The 11,160-nt window shown below is 39.5% G+C and overlaps 1 protein-coding gene across 9 annotated transcripts in view; it reads left to right on the top strand.

Moving 5' to 3' along the window:
* Window positions 1-206: 206 nt before the first annotated feature.
* FAM135A (family with sequence similarity 135 member A) overlaps window positions 207-11,160 on the top strand; it is a 109,084-nt gene continuing 98,130 nt past the window's right edge. For 7 of the 9 annotated variants that reach the window (XM_066359091.1, XM_066359088.1, XM_066359090.1 and 4 more), the window contains exons 1-2: window positions 207-475; window positions 9,084-9,173. The gene's annotated coding sequence lies outside the window, so the exon portion shown is untranslated. Of the gene's footprint in view, window positions 476-3,329; window positions 3,457-9,083; window positions 9,174-11,160 lie in introns of all 9 variants that reach the window. The other 2 variants (XM_066359083.1, XM_066359084.1) reach the window with 2 other exon arrangements.

Raw genomic sequence — 11,160 nt, 5'->3', positions numbered from 1 at the left:
TTCTCGCGGGAACTTGGGAGCGGGAGCCGCATAGGGCGACAAATCTCTCGAAATCTCGGTTGGCTGTGGAGCTAGACCCGCGGCTGGGGCTTAAAAGGAGGAGGAGGGGCGGGGCGCGAGGCTTGGAAGGGGCGGGGCCTAGGCTTGGCGAAGGGAGGGAACAGGCAGGAGGGTAAGGCGAGAGGAGGCGGGGGCGGGGCCGCGGGGCCGGGGACCTGTTGATCGCAGGTAGCGCCGACTGGCCCGGGCTCCCTCGGGACCTGGACGAGTGCGCATGCTCGCGGGCCTCGCTGGGCCAGCAGCCGAGCGGCGGTGACGAGCCGGCTCCTCTATTGCGGTGGTTGCGGTTGCTGCGATGGCGATGTGAGGGGGCCCGAGGCGGGATGGTGCTTAGCCGGGTAGGGCCGCCTTCTTCCAGTGGGACAACGAGCTCCTCCGTCCGACAGACGGTGGAGGTGGCCGAGCCGCGCGGGAGGTGAGCCCCTCACTGGTTCCCCGTCTCCCGGGGCCCCGACACCCACGACCCCCTCCCTCCGTGCCTCTTTCCCACGGGCCCGGCAGGAAGCGGCCTCCCCCTCGCGTGCCCCTCGCCCGCTCCGGCCCCTCACCCCGGCTGCTCCGGGTCGGAGCCCGGCCCCAGGCCCGCTGAAGGTCGGGGGGGACGGCGGTGCCGAGTGCGCTCCGGGCGGCGCGGGGCCGCGGTGCGCCGCCCGCCGCGTTCTCCCCGCAGCGCAGGGCGGAGGCGCGTCCCGCGCCGGGCTCTCCCGGACCCTCGCTTCTGCTGCGTCCCCGACGGCGCCCGCCCTGCGCCCTCGGCTCGCTCCTCGCTCCTCCGTCCTGCCTCCACCCTCCCTCCTCGCTCGTTCTGCTCTTCCATCCCGCCTCCCACGTGCCGTCTCGCCCCGGGGTCGGCCCCTCGGGGTGAGGGAAGGCGGTGCGTCCTGCTCCCCTCGATGTCGTCGCGCTGTGCGCCCTAGTCTGGCTCCTCTTACTCGACGGCGGGTACCCTCCCCGACTCGGTTTCTCACGCTGTTGCCTCTGTTACTTCTTCCTTGGCTGTCTTTTATTCTCATACACCTCCATTCGGTACTTCGTAGTCTTTTGTTAGTTTCGGATTGTGCGTTTGGCTCCGGCAGCGTTTGAGTTGATTGTGTGCCCCACCATCCTCGGAGGCCCTCACTCCCTTAAACCGTAGCTCACGTTTGGTACCCAACTTCATCGCTTTCCGTCTAATGGCCTCTGTCCTTCCCTCTGTTTCCATCCTGATCCCATTTCTACTCTTTAGTCTTGATTTTTTCCGTCCTCTAAACTGTTCTTTTCTATTTGCATAGGTCGAGCCTCTTAATTTAAGTCCGTTTGCTTAACTTTTTATTAAATCTCTAAGCAGTTCTAGTCTCTTCCGCTTTCTACCTAAGCTAGGTATCCACTCAATTTTAGGTCAGCTTTCAGTTTAATAAAACCTCTTCATTTTCTTTCTTCACTGACTAGAAATATCAGGAGAAGAGTGACAGTAGCAGTAACCTGTTATATTTACTGATTGAAGCTTTAATTTTTAAGGATTACGTTTACCTGTCATGCCAGGTGAAACTACTTAAGCACAGACTTGATGAAAATATAAAGTATTAAGATTTGTTGAAAGCTGAGCTACAGACATAAGGTTAAAATTTGGAAATTTTGTCCTCCAGGAAATACAGTTGTCCAAGAACTAGAATGAAATTTAACAAAGTTTATTTTATAAAATTAGGTATTAATGTTTATACATTTACTGTTGCAATTGATTGCATCATTTTCCTGATAGTCTCTGTTCCCTTCTGTAAATATGAACAGTTTCTACTAACTTAAGAATAGAATTAGTGTGCTTACCTGAAGGAGCAATAATAGAGCCAAAGAAATTTCTTAACAGCTTTGGAAAATTTTCCCCATTTCCTTGAGAACATGATTTGGCTTGCATAAAACTTGTCTCTGTATAAATCATTATATAGTATTTTATTTTGAAGGCATCTGCTGAAGCAGTTGTTATCAGTTAAGTTTGCCTTTATTGTAGAGTTGAAGATCAACTGAATTCCTTTCTGGAATATAAAAGCAGTCCACAAACAGTAAATTCTTCCTTATGTTATCTATGTCAGGTAGGAATTAAATTTTTTGATTTTTGTTGTACAAAGTGCAACACCAAGGCAAAAAGAAAAAAAAGAAGTTCCTTATTGGAAGTGATAGTAGAGGTAAAGGTAGAGTGAGATACAGTGTAGGAACTGATGTTATTAAGCCACACCTCTTCTGGAAGAGCCAGCAGTTGTGTGTGTGGTACAAGATGAGGGACTCCTCAGCTTTTAAGATTTTTTAATAATTTTTTTTCAATGCAAGTAGAGAGAACTGTGCTCGTGAAGGAAGCTATTCTTTGCCTTTCAAATGCAAGTCTTTATTTTTAGGTGGCCATTCATTAGAAAAGTACATGCTTACGAGTTCTTGTTGCTAGTTTTTAGCAGTGGTGTGATTCAAATAATTAAACAACTGGTTCTCTGTCCTAATAACTTAATGACCGAAAGGTAGTTTATTATTTCATGCATTTAAAACTTAAATAAGAGCAATAAAAGAGGTACACAGAACTAAATTGTTATGAGTTTTAAAATATTAATGAAAATATATTAAATAATACCTAACAAAAAACAATAAAACTTATTTAATATATTTCCATATTGCCTCTTCATTGACGTCCTCACTTGCAATTTGTTTTGCCTGTGGACGGAATGAACATTACTACGGACACTTAGACTATGCTGTTGTGCAGATGAACGTTAGAAAACAGTAAGGAATGTAAATTTGTGATTTCCACATTGGGCAGCTGCGCAGGCGCCCACCTTAAAGAGAACCCTGATTACAAGTGCCATTTTAACAACCGGTTCATCAAACTCAACAAAAATTAGTATCAGTTATGCCGAACAGATATGAACCGGATGAATCCCACTGGTGTTTAGTGAGTTGATTCTGTGCTCTTAGAAGTTAAAATAAGGATTAATGGTTGATAAGCAGGTATAGGACTAGGAATCAGAAGATCTATGCTCTTCTCATGACTCAACACTAGTTTGTAAAGGCCGCTTAAACCTCCATGTTTTGGTGTCTCTACCTGTAATATGTGGACAAAAAAGTGGCCAGCCAGTACTCTTTCAGTAGCAGAATAAACCTTAATCATTTAAACATGTTTAGAGCCACAGACGAAAAAAAAAATTCTATATAAGTACTTAAATTTTTATCTCTTAGACTATGTAGTAAAAGTGTAATTGATTTCTTAAATTCCAAATCATCAGGACTTTTTTTTTTTTTAATAATTTCAGATTTCTGTGAAAAGCCTAACAGACTGCTGTGAACTGTGGACTAGCTTAGATTAATGGTCATAGTGAATGAAATAGATGCTACAGCATTCAGCTATGCCCTTTGTTCATCAGGATTTGACACTGAAAGGTCAGTAATACATACATCTTTGGTAATCTACAAAGTTCCTCTTGATATTTTAGCTTTGTTTACTGTAAATACAGAACTTTGAGAATGGGGAGATAGAAAGGACAAGGATTTTCTTTGACTGTAGGTGTTGAGGAAAAACTGTTTAAAAAAAGTGAGTTTTGTGATATATATGTGAGTAAAGAAATGGATGGAGATGGGAGCATATAGGTCTGAAGAGAGCAGTGTTTTGTTTTTGTTTATTTCCTTGAATTGTTTGTCAGGAAGAAGGTAGAAATGAGTAAGAATAAGAAACAGAGTGGTGTGAAGAAAGCATTCTTAATGGGCCTCGTGGTTTTTCAGAAAAGTTATGAAGCACAAGTTGTTAGGTCTAGGTATTTCAGAAGGAATGGAGTAAAACAACTCCCAGTGGGTATACCATTTTATTTTTAAAGATTTCTAGTTTTTAACATATACATTCTTGGTTACCAATGATGTGCTAAATTTAATGAAAGTTAGCCTCTTTTCTCTTAATGGGAATATAAAGATGTCAGGTGTATACCATTAAGAGATGTCTACTACTTGAATAATCCCTTATGTGGTTCTTGTTTTGATAAAATAATTATTATGATCTATCTCTCAACCAAGAGAGCATTCTGAGAAAATTATAGGATATTTCCTTTTATGAGATTTGATCTCTTCAACCATCTATAATATAGAAAGTATTTCTAAATTATGTTATTATATAGATGTCTGTTATTGATAGTAACATGTTCTATTAAATTTTATGAGATGTCGTCCTGGCTGGTTGGCTCAGTGGTAGAGCATCAGCCCGGCGTGTGGAAGTCCCAGGTTCGATTCCTGGTCAGGGCACATAGGAGAAGCGCCCATCGGCTTCTCCACCCTTCCCCCTCTCCTTTCTCTCTGTCTCTCTCTTCCCCTCCTGCAACCAAGGCTCCATTGGAGCAAAGTTGGCCCGGGCACTGAGGATGGCTCCATGGCCTCTGCCTTAGGCGCTAGAATGGCTCCAGCAGCAACGGAGCAACGCCCCAGAGGGCCCAAGCATCGCCTTCTGGTGGGCATGCCGGGTGGATCCCTGTCCGGCGCATGTGGGAGTCTGTCTGACTCCCCGCTTCTAACTTCAGAAAAATAAAAAATTATGAGATGTCCTTTTGCTACACTTCTTAATATGTTCTGAACTAGAAGTATTCCCTGATTGAAATCCCCTTGAAACTGCCTTATAAGGTGCAGCTGCTTCATTCATGATTGTTTTTAGAGCTTTGGTATCTCTGACACCTGCTCTTTGATGTTCCAGCTGTCAGTAAGTTATTGGCTTCAATTGGAAATGCCTACTGCTAACTGGAAGTATCTAAGCAGCAAAGTGAGGGCTTATTGGCAATCACAATTTAAGATATTGGAAGCCTTTCCCCTTAACTTCTATCTTCTGGAATTGAAAAATCCAGAAGATTTTAAACCACTTTCATTCTTCCTCATATCTACTTTAAGACTGAAAATTCATTACTTTCCAAAAGATTAAACTAAGCTGTCACCAGTCCTCTCCTGTAATCTAATAACTATTTTATGTCAAAGTATGGTAATTATATAATGCTTGCCAAGGGCCCCAATTTGATAAAGGAGTTCTGAAATAGTCCTTCAGGCACGGGCAGCTAGAGAACTGTTGATAAGGAATGAAGTCAGAAAAATTGAATTAGAGAGTTGAAATGTTCACTCTTTTTTTTTTTTGTTTGTTTCGTGGTTTTCCACAAGACCTTAATTGGAGACCAGCTCCTCTCCCTTTGAAGTCCTGTGGCCTATAAATGAAAATATTGTCACCTGACCTGTGGTGGCGCAGTGGATATAAAGTGTTGACCTGGAATGCTGAGGTCGATGGTTCGAAACCCCAGGCTTGCATGGTCAAGGCACATATGGGAGTTGATGCTTCCCCTTCTCTCTCTCTCTTTCTCTCCTCTCTCTCTAAAAATGAATAAATGAAGTCCAAGATCTTCTCTTCAAAAAAGAGAAAGAAAGTATTTTTAAGCCATACAATTGAAACTTATAATAGTAGCCTGTTTAGTTGCTATGCATTATTTTGAGTAGAAATTTCCTTGAAATCATATTTAAAAATTGAGATAAAATAAAACATGTCAGCAATTTATTGAGCACCAAGTCCATGCTTAGTGCTTTGTATATATTTGTATGTGGATTTGTGTGTGTGTGTATAATAATCTTTTTAAGCTTTACCTTTTGACCTATCGATTACCTTTTTTTTTTTTAGAAAATAGGCTTAGAGAGTCTGAATTAGAATCTAGGTCAGTCTGATACCTAAGTTAGTTGTAGAGGAAGGAAAGCAAGAAAACATCGGTAGTTAAGAAACATTGTTTCTTAGAATGTTTTTCAGAGAGGGGGTTGTAATTCCTTTTATTTCATTCTGAGCTTTTTTCTCTGTTTAGAAAGATAACTAATAAGATAAAATATTTTAAGAAATGCTGGGCAGATTCCTGAACTAGGTAGTAGATGATACTCTATGGTTCTTTCTGAATTTTTCTTCATGTTAAAAGGAGTAACCAGGCCCTGGCTGGTTGGCTCCGTAGGTAGAGTGTTGACCTGGCCTATGGATGTCCTGTGTTTATTTCCCAGTCAAGGCACACAAGAAAAGCAACCGTCTGTTTCTCTCCTCCTCTCCCTTCTCTGTCTCTTCCCCTCCCTCAGCCAGTGACTCAATTGGTTCAAGCATTGCCCCAAGCACTGAAGATCACTTGGTTGTCCAATGCATCAGCCTCAGGCACTAGAAATAGCTTGGTTGATTCGAGCATCGGCTCAAGATAGGGGTTGCCAGGTGGATCCTGGTCTGGGTGCATGCAAGAGTCTGACTCACTAACTCCCCTCTAATGTTAAAAAAGGGTGTGTGTGTGTGACAGGTTTTTGGTACTTTGAGCTATCCTGGTTTTTTTAAGGTCTATAATAACATGATATATTCAAAGGCATTCTGTATTATGTTGCTGGCAGGTTTGTTTTATGGCATATATATGTCCCTGAAAAATTTAGATGAACTGCTTTTGATAAATTAAATCCTGTTTTCCATATGTCAGAGGTAGCTTTCATTAAGTGCCCCATAATGAGCAATAAACATTCTTTCTGTTTCTTTGTTCTCGTGTACTGAGTCAACCAATAGAAACGCTCTCAAAATTTTCTAACATTTTTTTCTACATCATGTTTAAAAGATTTTTTTTCTGTGAATTTTCTATTATGTTAACAGTTATCCAAAATAACACTGTTTTGAGAGTGCTTACCTCTTAATGTAAATGTCATTTCTAAGATTAGTAATATGTTTCTCTTTTATTAAACAACTGTTTAAACACAAGTTTCAAACAAATTAGAGAACAATGCTCTTTTTTTTTTTTTTTTCATGTGGGCAGCACTATTTTTAATAATCAAAGTGAGCAAAACCAAGTAACAGAAATTTTACAACTTATTTGCCCAACAGAAAGCTTGTGTGTTCATCTGTTTCTTAGGACAGTTGACTTCAGAAACCAGAATCAGACCTTCAGTTCTGTGGTGCTAGATTGGAGATTTGTCCTTCTGTTTTCTGTGATTTCCGTCTGATCCCTCAGAATTTCTCTATGGCTCTTAGTCCACCATTCACGCCATCCCCTGTATATTCTGCAAGATAGTGGAATCATTCTTTGAATGTGGTTCCCACCTCCAATCCCAGTGTTCTCTGTCTCAGGTTGAAGTGTTCCCAACCTCAGTTGCCAGGCACAGAATGTTTCCCATATTCCACCAAGGCCTGCCCTGTTTACCTTAGAAATATTTATGGAATCTGAGAACAATGCTCTTAATACTTCAGATATGGTATTTTTGGTTGAGGGATGAGAGACATTTGAAGATTTTATAATTAGGGAGAACTGTTAATTACATAGTATTGATATATTTACTATAATAATTTATCAGTTGCAATTTTTTTTCATTGTTGCATTCTGATTAGAGTTTATTATGGGCATATTCATCTTTTAGCTTGATGATCATCGAATCTATTTCCTATAACAATTAGGTATAGGCTTTAGAAGTATACAAGTTTGATTATAAGTCATTAAGTTTTACATATTTGAAGTTTTTGTCCTTTTTCATTATTTCCTGTGGCCTTGGATAAATTATATAAACATTTTGATCTTTAGTTTGCTCACCTATAAAATGGAATAATAGCTCTTTCAGATTTTTATAAGAATTAAATGAAATAACATAGTAAAACTGCTGGTCTTGTAAGATTAGATGCTCCTAAAAGTTCTGAGTTTCTATATTTTGTTTCTATTTGATTTGTATACTATTTGGTATCAAGAGGGAACATACAGCTCTTTCTCATTGTCTTTCTTTTGAAGATCTCCTCTTTTCCCCAAGAGAAGAATTTAGTACCCTATTCTCTAATTAAATAGTTATATAATTTCTGCATGTGACTGGCCCTCAGGAGTTTATTTTGATGACTAAGGTGTGGGAGCAAAAGTTTCTAGACCAGTAGTTTTCCTTACTTTACATTTCTCCTCTACTATGATTCTGATAAACTCATCTTCCACCGTGAATCACTTTTTAAAATGAAATGTCACTGATCAAAATGTGTTGTACATGTGAATAATTGTGAAAGCAAATAAAAAGTTTAAAGCCATTTGAGTGGCGGTGATCTTCAGAGTCAGACAAGTAACAGGTGGCTTGGCCATTTTAGAGCAGGATATAATCCGGTGACTTAGCATGTTTAACCCCCCTACAAGAGGGAGTTTACAAAATTAAGGCAGAGTGTCAGGGCCTCAGCCAATCAAAAAGGAAACTGAATCAAGAAATCAACTATAGCCAGATATTTAGACTCTACCAACCAGTGCAGACTTGACCAATTTAGATGACTAGAATTACACCAGATAGCAGGGTTAGAAATGAAGACTAATCCACATGTCACTGGCTGGCTGTTCTTAGTTTATAGCTGTACATAACTTACTCTTTTTGATGTGATTATTAAGGTTAAAATAACAGGGAAGGTGGTAAAGTGTACATCTTTATAATGGAAAGAAGAAAAAAACCTGTGAGAAAAAGTGAACATGGTCTTTATACTAGCATTTTTAGTACCTAAAATAATTATACCAAGGGCAAAAGATTTTTTAAACTTAAGCAATAAATATTTAGTGTGTGGAAAAAACTATCCATAGCATATCCAGGCAACCTTTTTTGTCAAAATAGTTGAAGTAGTGCATAGTATGTGTGTGCTCATGTGCACACACACAGTTTATTCAGGAACCATTTCAGAAATCATTTGCTCTACTCAGGGAATTATTTAAAAATTGTGAGTTCTACCTTTTAAAAATTAGTAGGTTTATAATGTTTTGCATATTCATCAAGATTGCTTCTAAATCACTAAGAAAGTAGTCTATTTATTTATTATTATTTAAAGTATGCACAAGTGGATCCCTAAGAAATATATAATGAATAATGTTGATGTCATTGAAGCTGAGTGAAAACAAAATCTCCAAAACTTATTTCTAAGCCTTACAGAGGATATAGATTTTTAGATATATTGAGAAACTTAAGTAACTAACAAAGCATAGGTTTCCTTAAAGTGGACTTTTTTTATGTTTAACACTTGGTTTGAGTTATTTTTTTCTTTCTCATAGGGGGAGCAATATATTTTTAACAAGAATCAGTAACTGGAAGTGCAAAATGTGTTATTTAATAATGTTAAAATGAAGTTTTGATCAGCAGAGGTAAGAATATGGTGTTTCTTTTGCATTTAATTTATAACAGATCACATTATTTGTGAAATTTCTGTGAAGAACTATTTCAAAAACTGAAGGGTTTAAGATTTTATCTTACTTGTAAGCTAACAAGTAAGCCTGCAAGTACTGTGTATGTGGTCAGAAGTCATGAGACTCCTGTATGAAGGAGGAGGATAGTTTATATTCAAAGCAGAAGCTAGAGTACCAGGCTATACCTGCATATGAGTAGGTTGTGTTATAGGAGAGGAACCCTGAGCTAAGGGTATCCAAATCTTTCATATGAAAAATAAGCCTGTCTGATTTATGCCTCGGGGGAGACTTAATCTCTATTACTTTGGACAGTAAACATATCTGCTCTTTGTTCAAGTATGAGTTATCATCTCTGATTTCCTCAGACTGTTTGCTAAACACTTCCTTGGAAAATAGTTTGAAACAAAGGCAGTCGGTGTCTCTACTTTCAAGACATAAAGAAACACAAAGAATCTGGAAAATTTTCTTGCAATATTTCTACTCTGAATTGCTTTCTTAAATTGATTGATTAATTGCTTGGTTGATTTTAGAGAAAAAGAGAGGGGAAGAGAAGCATTCATTTGTTGTTTCGCTTAGTTGTGTGTTCACTAGTCACTTTCCATATGTACCCTGTCAGGGATTAACCCTCAACTTTGGTGTTTTGGGGTGATGCCCTAACCAACAGAGCTAGCCGACCAGGGCCCTGAATTCCTTTTTCTTATTTTTTTTTATTTTTTTATTTTCCAGGTATTTTTCACACTTACAACTGAATTCCTTTTTAAAACATGTATTATTGATAAACATAATTGTTGCAGTGCTTTTTTGAAAGAGTAGAAAGATGGAAACCACTGAAATACCCAACAATAGCAGATTTTTTTAATTATAATAACATTTGCCTGACCTGTGGTGGCACAGTGGATAGAGCATCAACCTGGAACACTGAGGTTACTGGTTCAGTGACCTGGGCTTGCCTGGTCAGGGCACATATGGGAGTTGATGCTTCCTGCTCCTCCTCCCTTCTCTCTCTCGCTCTCTTTCTCCTCTTTAAAATGAATAAATTAATAATAACATATAAATTATAACATTCACAATGTAATAGTTAACAATTAAAATAATTTTTAAAACTACATTTGTTGACATGTTCATCAAAAAATTAAGTGAAATAGGTTATAAAATGTACATGTACTTTGATCCCCCTTATATAGAAATTGTACAGATGGACACATGTAAATGGTTTCTTTTGTGCTTCTCTGTATTATTTTAACCCTTTTTTAAAAATTTTATTTATTTATTTTACAGAGTGGGGGGTAAGAAGTATCAACTTACAGTAGCTTCACTCATTGCTTGTCCTATGTGCCTTGACTGGGAAAGCTCAGGTCTTCTTTTTTTTTTTAAGTGAGAGGAGGGGAGATAGACTCCTGCATGTACCCCAACCAGGATCCACACAGCAATCCTGTCTAAGGCTAATGTTCAACTACTGAGCTATTTTTAGCACCTGAGGGTGATGCACTCAGACCAGTTGAGCTATTTGCAGCACCCAGGGCCATGCTCAAACCAGTTGAGCCACTGGCTGTGGGAGGGGGAAAGGGAGAGAAGGAAAAGAGGGAAACAGAGAGGAGTAGATGGTTGCTATCCTATGTGCCCTAACCAGGGACCAAACCTGGGACGTCCATATACCAGGCCGAGCTCTACCCACTGAGCCACCAGGGTTTCCAGAGTGAGCCCTCAGCATTTCAGGTTGATGTTCTATCCACTGCACCACCACAGGCCAGGCTTATTTTAACCTTTTTGAAGGTGAATACTTTAGGCTTTTCTAATGAAGGAAAATTTTTTCTCTTTAATTTAAAGATGAATAATCATTTAAGAACTTCACCTAATAGAAAAAGTATAAATGGAGTTAAAGAATGTTTATTCACTTATTGCTCTGGAGTTGCCTTTATATGCAATGTAGAGCTAGAAGAGAATA

The sequence above is a fragment of the Saccopteryx leptura genome, chromosome 1, assembly GCF_036850995.1.
Source record: "Saccopteryx leptura isolate mSacLep1 chromosome 1, mSacLep1_pri_phased_curated, whole genome shotgun sequence".
Taxonomy (NCBI): domain Eukaryota; kingdom Metazoa; phylum Chordata; class Mammalia; order Chiroptera; family Emballonuridae; genus Saccopteryx; species Saccopteryx leptura.
Note: the sequence above shows the minus strand (reverse complement) of the source record. Positions and strands in the feature narration are given on the sequence as shown.